Source organism: Triticum dicoccoides, chromosome 2A (genome assembly GCF_002162155.2).
Source record: "Triticum dicoccoides isolate Atlit2015 ecotype Zavitan chromosome 2A, WEW_v2.0, whole genome shotgun sequence".
Taxonomy (NCBI): domain Eukaryota; kingdom Viridiplantae; phylum Streptophyta; class Magnoliopsida; order Poales; family Poaceae; genus Triticum; species Triticum dicoccoides.
In genome coordinates, this window is record NC_041382.1 from 772161499 (window position 1) to 772169411 (window position 7913).

The window sequence follows — 7913 nt, forward strand, 5'->3', positions numbered from 1 at the left end:
ATTCCTCTGCCACAAGGCGAGCACCCTTCAGGACACTGTCATAATACTTTTCGGAGTGGCGATGCTCCTTGCCCTCAGGCGGCCCCTCCTTCACCAGCTTTTCGGCGTCCACCTTCGCCCAGTGCATTTTCGCCCGGGCAAAAGCCCTGCGCGCACCCTCAATGCAGACGGACTGCTTTATGACTTCAAACCGTGGACAGGCGTTCACAAGCCGCCTTACCAGGCCAAAATAGCTGCCAGGCAGGGGCTCGCTAGGCCACATCCGGACTATGAGGCCCTTCATGGCCAGTTTGGCCGCCTTGTGAAGCTCGACCAGTTGCTTAAACTAGTCGCTCAAGGGCATCGGAGTTCGGTCCCAGTATACTGAGACTAGAACAACTTCTCCATTGAGCTCCCTTCCTCGGCCCGGTAGAACTCCGCGGCATCTGACACACTGCTGGGTAGATCTACGAACGCTCCTGGAGAACTCCGAGTTCGGGTAAGTAAAAGGAAAGTTTCCTTCACATGCTTTCTTTGCATAATGAATGCATTATCCGCCGTATCTTCTTGACCGCCTCAATTTCCTGGAGGGCCTTTTGGGCTTCGTCCTTGGCATTTTGTGCGTTCTCGAGGGCCTTCACAAGCTCGGACCCTTGCGTCTTAGAGTCACGATCCAAGGACTCGTACTTCTTGACAAACTTCTGGAGCTCTTGCTGAACCTCGCCAACTCGGGCCTCTTGCTTCTCACGCTCAATGCGCTCCTTGGCTGCTTTGCCTTCGGCCACGGACAACGCCTTCTTCAGGGCCGCCACTTCGGTCGGGGCCCCTAGCAAAATTCATGATGATCCTGTGATCTAACAACCCGTTTCCTTTTTCTTTATCAATAAACAGACAAGGTATTTCTTAGCTTTGTTCTCTTCGAGCTGCCTCTTGGTAAGGCCAAGCTCTTCCTCGGACCGCTAAAGGTCCCGCTTCAGTGCGGAGACCTCCCACATATTGAAAAGCTCTCGCAGCGTCTGGTGCTTGGCCGGGTCGAACTCCCACATATTGAATGCTCGTCTTTGACAGGGAAGGATCCGGTGGAAGAGCATGACCTGGACCACGTTGACGAGCTTGATTTTCTTGCTTATCATATTTCTAACACAGTTCTGGAGTCCGATCAGCTCTACCGATGAACCCCAGGATAGGCCCTTCTCTTTCCAGGAGGTGAGCCGCATGGGGATGCCGGATTGAAATTCGGGTGCCGCCGCCCAGTTGGTGTCGCGCGGGTCAGTGATGTAAAACCACCCCGATTGCCACCCCTTCACGGTCTCCACATAGGAGCCTTCGAGCAAGGTGATGTTGGGCATTTTTCCCAGCATGGCACCTCCGCACTCAGCTTGCAGGCCAACCATCACCTTCGGTTTCATGTTGAAGGTCTTCAGCCACAGGACAAAGTGGGGCTTGATGCGGAGGAAGGCCTCGCACATGACGATAAACGCTGAGATGTTGAGGGTGAAATTGGGGGCCAGATCATAGAAGTCCAACCCGTAGTAGAACATGAGCCCGCGGACAAATGGGTGGAGGGTAAATCCCAGCCTGCGGATGAAGTGCGTGAGGAATACAACCCTCTCACGGGGTTCTGAAGTAGGGACGATCTGCCCCACGTTTGGGAGCCGGTGCGTGATATCTGTGGCGAGGTATCCGGCTTCCCGGAGCTTCGTAATGTTCTCCTCCGTAACAGAGGAGACCATCCACTTGCCTCCCGCTCCGGACATGTTTAGAGTGGTTTTGCGGAGAAAATGCGAACTTGGGCGCTGGAGCTCGAGTGCGCGAGAATGGATGGGCAGGGAAGAAGAAGGCGTGCGTGAAAAGGAGGAGTCCTTGTCCCCTTTTAAGGACGGAAGAAACTATGCTCCTCCCCACCTGCCTGGTAAACTCGCTTATTCCCCAAGCGCCGTGATTGATGGCATGGTTGGGTTATCCACACCCGAGAATCCCGTGATAAGGGGACACGATCTCTGCTTCGACAAGACATGCCAAGAAAACCGCTTCGCAAAATGTGCAGTAGCTGGTTGAGAAAAATGGTTCGAATAATGACCGGGCCGTGGCGTGATGTCACGTTATGAAAAGTTGTCAGCAGATTAGATTTGTGGAGATATTATACTCTTTATGGTGGTATGTGGAATTTGTTTTGCAGAGCCGAACACTATCCTTGTGTTTGAAATCTTCTATGGAGTATTTGGAGGAAGAACCCACCTTGCAATGTCGAACACAATCTGCGCGCCGGACTCATCGTCATTGAAGCCTGGTTCAGGGACTACTGAGGGAGTCCTGGATTAGGGGGTCCTCGAACAGCCGGACTATATACTTTGGCCGGACTGTTGAACTATGAAGATACAAGATTGAAGACTTTGTCCTGTGTACGGGTGGGACTCTCCTTTGCGTGGAAGGCAAGCTTGGCAATTCGGATATGTAGATCTCCTCCCTTGTAACCGACTCTGTGTAACCCTAGCCCCCTCAGGTGTCTATATAAACCGGAGGGTTTAGTCCGTAGGACAAGAACAATCATAATCATACGCTAGCTTCTAGGGTTTAGCCTCTACGATCTCGTGGTAGATCAACTCTTGTAATACTCATATCATCAAGATCAATCAAGCAAGAAGTAGGGTATTACCTCCATCGAGAGGGCCCGAACCTGGGTAACCATTGTGTCCCCCGCCTCTTGTTACCATCCGCCATAGACGCACAGTTCGGGACCCCCTATCCGAGATCCGCTGGTTTTAACACCGACATTGCTTTCTATCCGTCAGATATAGATCGGACAATCTATATTACAAGATGACAGGCACACCATCATCACGAACTCGGTTTTTTATAAGAGTAGAGATAATGCAGATAAAATACTCACGATGATACCAAATACTTGTCCTTGTACGCACAAGAGCAACCGCGCTTGATTTTTATTGAAGGAAATACATTTTTTGGGTGAACAAATGCTAACAACAGCACACAACACAACACAACAACACTTAACTGGAACCTGAGAGCGGCCTGGACAAACACAGACCAGTTCAATCACTATAGTGTACGTACTTAGTAACTTACACAACAGACAAAATAAATCAAATACGCAGGAGCGAAACTGGATGGCAATAATCTTTGAAGAATGAAATTCCTTTCCTGAGAGACATTTCTCTCCCCCAGAATAAGAGCGGCATTGAGACATCCGTGAGGTCGGTCAAGGAGCAAATGCGCATCATCTCCTGAACCTAAGCATTTATTTTGCTACCAAGATAGGCTTGTTCTTGTTTGCTGCCATTGCTTGCTCCACGCTTTGCAAGTCAAAAATGCCTGTCAACTTAAGGTCTAGGAAACTTGGAAGGTCCTTAATCCCAGAAAGAGGTTGTTCACGAGTAGAAGACCAAACTAATTTCTTCAGCATAGAAGATGCCTCTTTGACAAATTTGATACTGGTAATGGCTGAGCACTCAATATCCAGGAACTTGAGACTTTCAAATGCATCTATTTGGAAGGTGAGTGTGCTTTCCCATTGCACGACTCTCGTTGGAGCCTAAGACAGGACAAGCCTTTAAGCTCTCCGAGGATTTTGAAGTCATCATCTGTTATGAAAGTCATATGGAGGGTTATTTTGGTAAGTATGTTGAGCTTTTTAATCCATGAAGGCAATCCATATTTCAGGCCACTAATTTTAGCTTCTGAAGAAACTTGGAATGTATGAGGGCTACTTCTTCAATGTTCATGTTGTCATCCTCTTTGTTTCCTGTCAGTTCTGTAACACGAATTGTCAGTGAGCGGAAACATTTCCTAAGCTTTCCAATTGCATGGTACAAATGCCAGAAGATGGATCTCTTACTCCTAGAGAGAACCACACCCAACTTAACCAACTGGAGTAGGTTGCCAACATCAATTAGTTCATCGCCTTTGCCAGAAACTGCAATATGAGATAGCACATGCAATTTTGTCATGTCCCCGATACGTTTGGGCAGCGACACAATGAGAAATGTCTCTTCAGATTGGTCGCTACCTTGGGTTGTGTCATCAGTCGAATGGCCAACAAGTAGGTGCTTTAGCTTTGGCAGAAAAACTGAATTTTTGGCCAATTCTTTTACTTCTGTTTCACGAATGTCTAAGGTCTCTAGGGACTAAAGCTTGTCAAGTTGTTTGGGTAGTTGAGTAATGCCAGTTTTCCAAAGTCTCAAGTACTTCAGGTGGAACACATGGCTGCAAATGTTTCTCAGATGGTGTTCTTCAATTCATTGCAGTTTTCTAGAACAAGCACCTTCAGAATCCCCAAGTGAGTCGATGAAGGAAGGGACTCCAAAAACTCTTGAGTGGTCGTGGCATTGGACTGTTCAATTGTTGTTTGGTCACTTGGACTGGAATGGCGACAAATATCCCAACAGGCTATGGAACAAGTTGCATATTGCTCCTTCTCAGCTTGCTGTGGTTGGACTTCATAGTGAATAGAAAGGTGATGAGCCCAGTCTGGCTGATGGTTGTTTACAAAATTATCTTCTGTTTCAATCTTTGTAACAATGTCATTGATGAACTCATGCATTTTATAGCTCTTCACCTTTCCTGTAACAGCCATGTTCATTGGTATAAGAAGCCCGTGGGCCAGAAGCAGAACAAAGAAGTGGTCAGCTCCATGCAATGCACTTAGTCTGCCTCTTTTAGCAGTCATGCCTTCAACAGCCCATCTTCTTGCCAATCTTGTCCTTTCAAAGATTGTATCTTCGGGGAAAATGGACATATATAGCAACCAATTCTTTCAGTTGCTACTTAGATTACAGAACGTGAGTAGTTGCCTTACATTGTTCGTCACTGATGTTTTGGAGCTGTCCAGGCTGTCACACAGACTATGCAAATCAGCTTTGGTCCTATTAGGATTGACATAGAGAGCACGTAGAAACAACCTAACTAGCAAGGGGTTTTTAGACAATTTCCCATAAAAGAGGCCGCAGATAAGTGTTTTGGTTGTTGTTGTTCATTACGCCCATTGCGTTGCACACATAGAAATAACGATCAGTGTCCAAATTTAAGTATTCATTAGGAGAAAATGAGTGGGCCACATCAATCGAACACGTGGTAATCTGTATGGCACTACCAGCAGAGCAATTCACATGGGGGAAAGAAGATTTGATGCGATTCCATAGAGATCTTTCTCAAGATATACCCCAAACATCATCAAACACAAGGAAGAATCTTTTACCTTTCAGGTGCAGCTAAAGCTGTGCCATGAGCTCTTCCTCCTCCTTGCCATCAAAATCCAACTGATCTACTGAACTGGCAAGTTGTTTTAGGACCTCCCAGAAGAACATGACAGCTGAAATTGAATTGGATACGCAGATCCAAGTCTTGTAGTTAAATGAGCTTACCACACTCCGCCAAGCTCTCTAAGAGATAGTAGTTTTGCCTAAGCCACCCACTCCTACAATTTCTAGGACTTTAAGATTGTTTAGCCCGACACCGCCATGGTCCTGTCCAACATCTGTCAACAGGATTTATCAAGGTGCTCTCATAGTAGGTATTCTTAGTCACCGAGCCTTCCGGACTGTAATCAGGTAGGAGAGCATCAGCCAAGTCACGCTGTTGAGCGTCTTCCAGCTCCTCGGTGTCATCATTTCCGATAGCTTGCCACCCTTCCTTCTTCATAACCTTTGCATGGTCTCCATTGGGCTCGGGCACTTGAACATCATACCTCATGCGCCTCTTCCCCACCTCGCACGAACGGATCTTGAGATCCCGGATCTGATTGGCAATGCGGTGACGCGTCGGCAGCGTCCACACTAGCTTGGGCAGCCGGTGTAGGTATCCTAGGCGGCCTGGCTCCCTGCGGCCAGCGCCGATGCTTTGGATGTACCGATCGATGTTGTTCTAGGAGGCATAGGCAACCTCCGCGACTTGCTTCATCCACGCCCCCACTTGGTGGTCCTCCTTGTCGGCCTTCGCCATGTGCAGGAGGAAGCCGTTCATGCTCTCCATCTCATCCTTGATGAACTGCATGGCGCCGCGGACACCGCCGAGCAGCTGCGCCTCATCGATGAGGACCAATGTGAGACGCCCCAAGAGAGAGTCAACAGCGCCCTGCACCGAGCACATGATCATGTCTGTCATCCTTCCGGTCGATCGATCTAGCTCTGGGTGGTCGACGAGGATATGCAAGGCTGCCGGCCAGCAAGGAGCAAACCTTTTAATGGAGGATGTGTAGCTACGGGTGGACGGCGGCGGGGGATTAAGGGCACATTGGCAGGGGCGTGGAGAGGCGGTGTAGACTTAGGGAGGACGGTGTGGGTGCACAAAAGTAGGGGCTCTCTTTTGTACCCCTTTACTTGTGCGTGGACAATTAGAGCTGCACCTGCAGCCGTACATAGCAGGGCAGAGGAAGCAAAAGCACAAGACAACTTGGCCAACACCAACAGAGCGCGCCACCCTTGAGCCCAAGGGTTCCAACACCATCAACCACATTGGAACCAAGGCTCGGGAGGCACCTCCATGGTGACATACAAATCTTTGTGAAGACAAAGAGCCCATAAGACTAGACGATGACCAGAAGACAAGACAGTCGCAAGCCCCCTTGCCGAGGATGCCCCCGAGGCTCCGACAAGGCAGCTTGCCGAAAACACTCGCATGGCCCCGTCAAGACTCTTACCGAGGGCGATCACAAGACCCCGGCAAGACCCTTGCCAGGAATATACACGGGACCGTGACAAGACCTTGCTGCCACGTTACCACCCCAGCTCAGCAGCCAACCCACCAATTGAGGCTGGTACCCATGTGGCAGTACGTGGATGCTAATCTAGCTAGTCAAGCACCTGCGTGGTGGCATGCTGTCACGCCCCGAGACCGATGTGCCAGGTGTGCTCCGCTTATTTGTTGTTGTTGCCTTGTCATTACTTGCGTGTCATGCATTGCATATCAAGTCCTCATGTGCATTTCATTGCATACGTGTTCATCTCATGCATTCAAGCATTTTCACCGTTGTCCGTTTTGCAATCCAACGCTCCGTTCTCCTCCGGTGGTCATTTCTACCTTTCTTTCGTGTGTGGGGATTAAACATTTCCGGATTGGACCGAGACTTGCCAAGCGGCCTTGTTTTACTACAGGTAGATCGCCTGTCAAGTTTCGTATCATTTGGACTTTGTTTGATACTCCAACGGTTAATCGAGGGACCGAAAAGGCCTCGTGTGTGTTGCAGCCCAACACCCTTCCAATTTGGCACAAAACCCACATAAACCCCTTCCATCATCTCGGTCGTTCGATCACGATCGCGTGGCCGAAAACCACACCTCATTTGGACTCTCCTACCTCCCTCTACCTATATATATGTGTGCCTCCCCGAATTTTTCGCGGATGAACCCTAACCCCTCCTCCTCCGCGCGCACCGGACAATTTTTCCCCACTTGGACATGTCCGCCGGCCGCCGCCACGTCACCCGACCAATCCTCCGCCGCCACCTCAGCGCCGCCGGCGCCCTCCACCACTCTCGTGGCGCCACTTGGCACCGTGCTGGCCTCCCCGCGCCTCCCAGCCGCGCGGCCCGCCTAGGCCCGGGGCGAGCCCGCGGGGCCCATCTCCGCCGCCGCCCGATCCTGCGACTGCCGCCCCGCGCCGCCCTTCTCCATCGCCGGTGCCGCCCAGCGCCGCCGCCGCCATCGCCGGATCGCCGCCTAGCGCCCGTCGCCGGCCACCGGAGTGGCGCGGATCCATGCGCCCCGCCGCCGCTTCTTCATCACCTCCGGTCGGTGCCGCCACGGAGTGCCTTGCCGGTGCGCCTCCCTCGCCGCCTCCGACCTCGCCGGCCCTCAACTCCGGCCGGGTCCGCCGCCTGTGACCTCCCCGGAGTCGCCCCTGCCCTCTCCTTCCTCGTCTCTGGTGAGAGGCTCCGGTCGGCCTCGAACCACGTGCAGATCTGGATCCAAATTCTCTAG

At 50.9% G+C, this 7913-nt stretch overlaps 1 pseudogene; it reads right to left on the bottom strand.

Moving 5' to 3' along the window:
• Nucleotides 1–3238: 3238 nt before the first annotated feature.
• LOC119358425 lies at nucleotides 3239–5967 on the bottom strand (annotated as a pseudogene).
• Between the last annotated feature and the right edge of the window lie 1946 nt (nucleotides 5968–7913).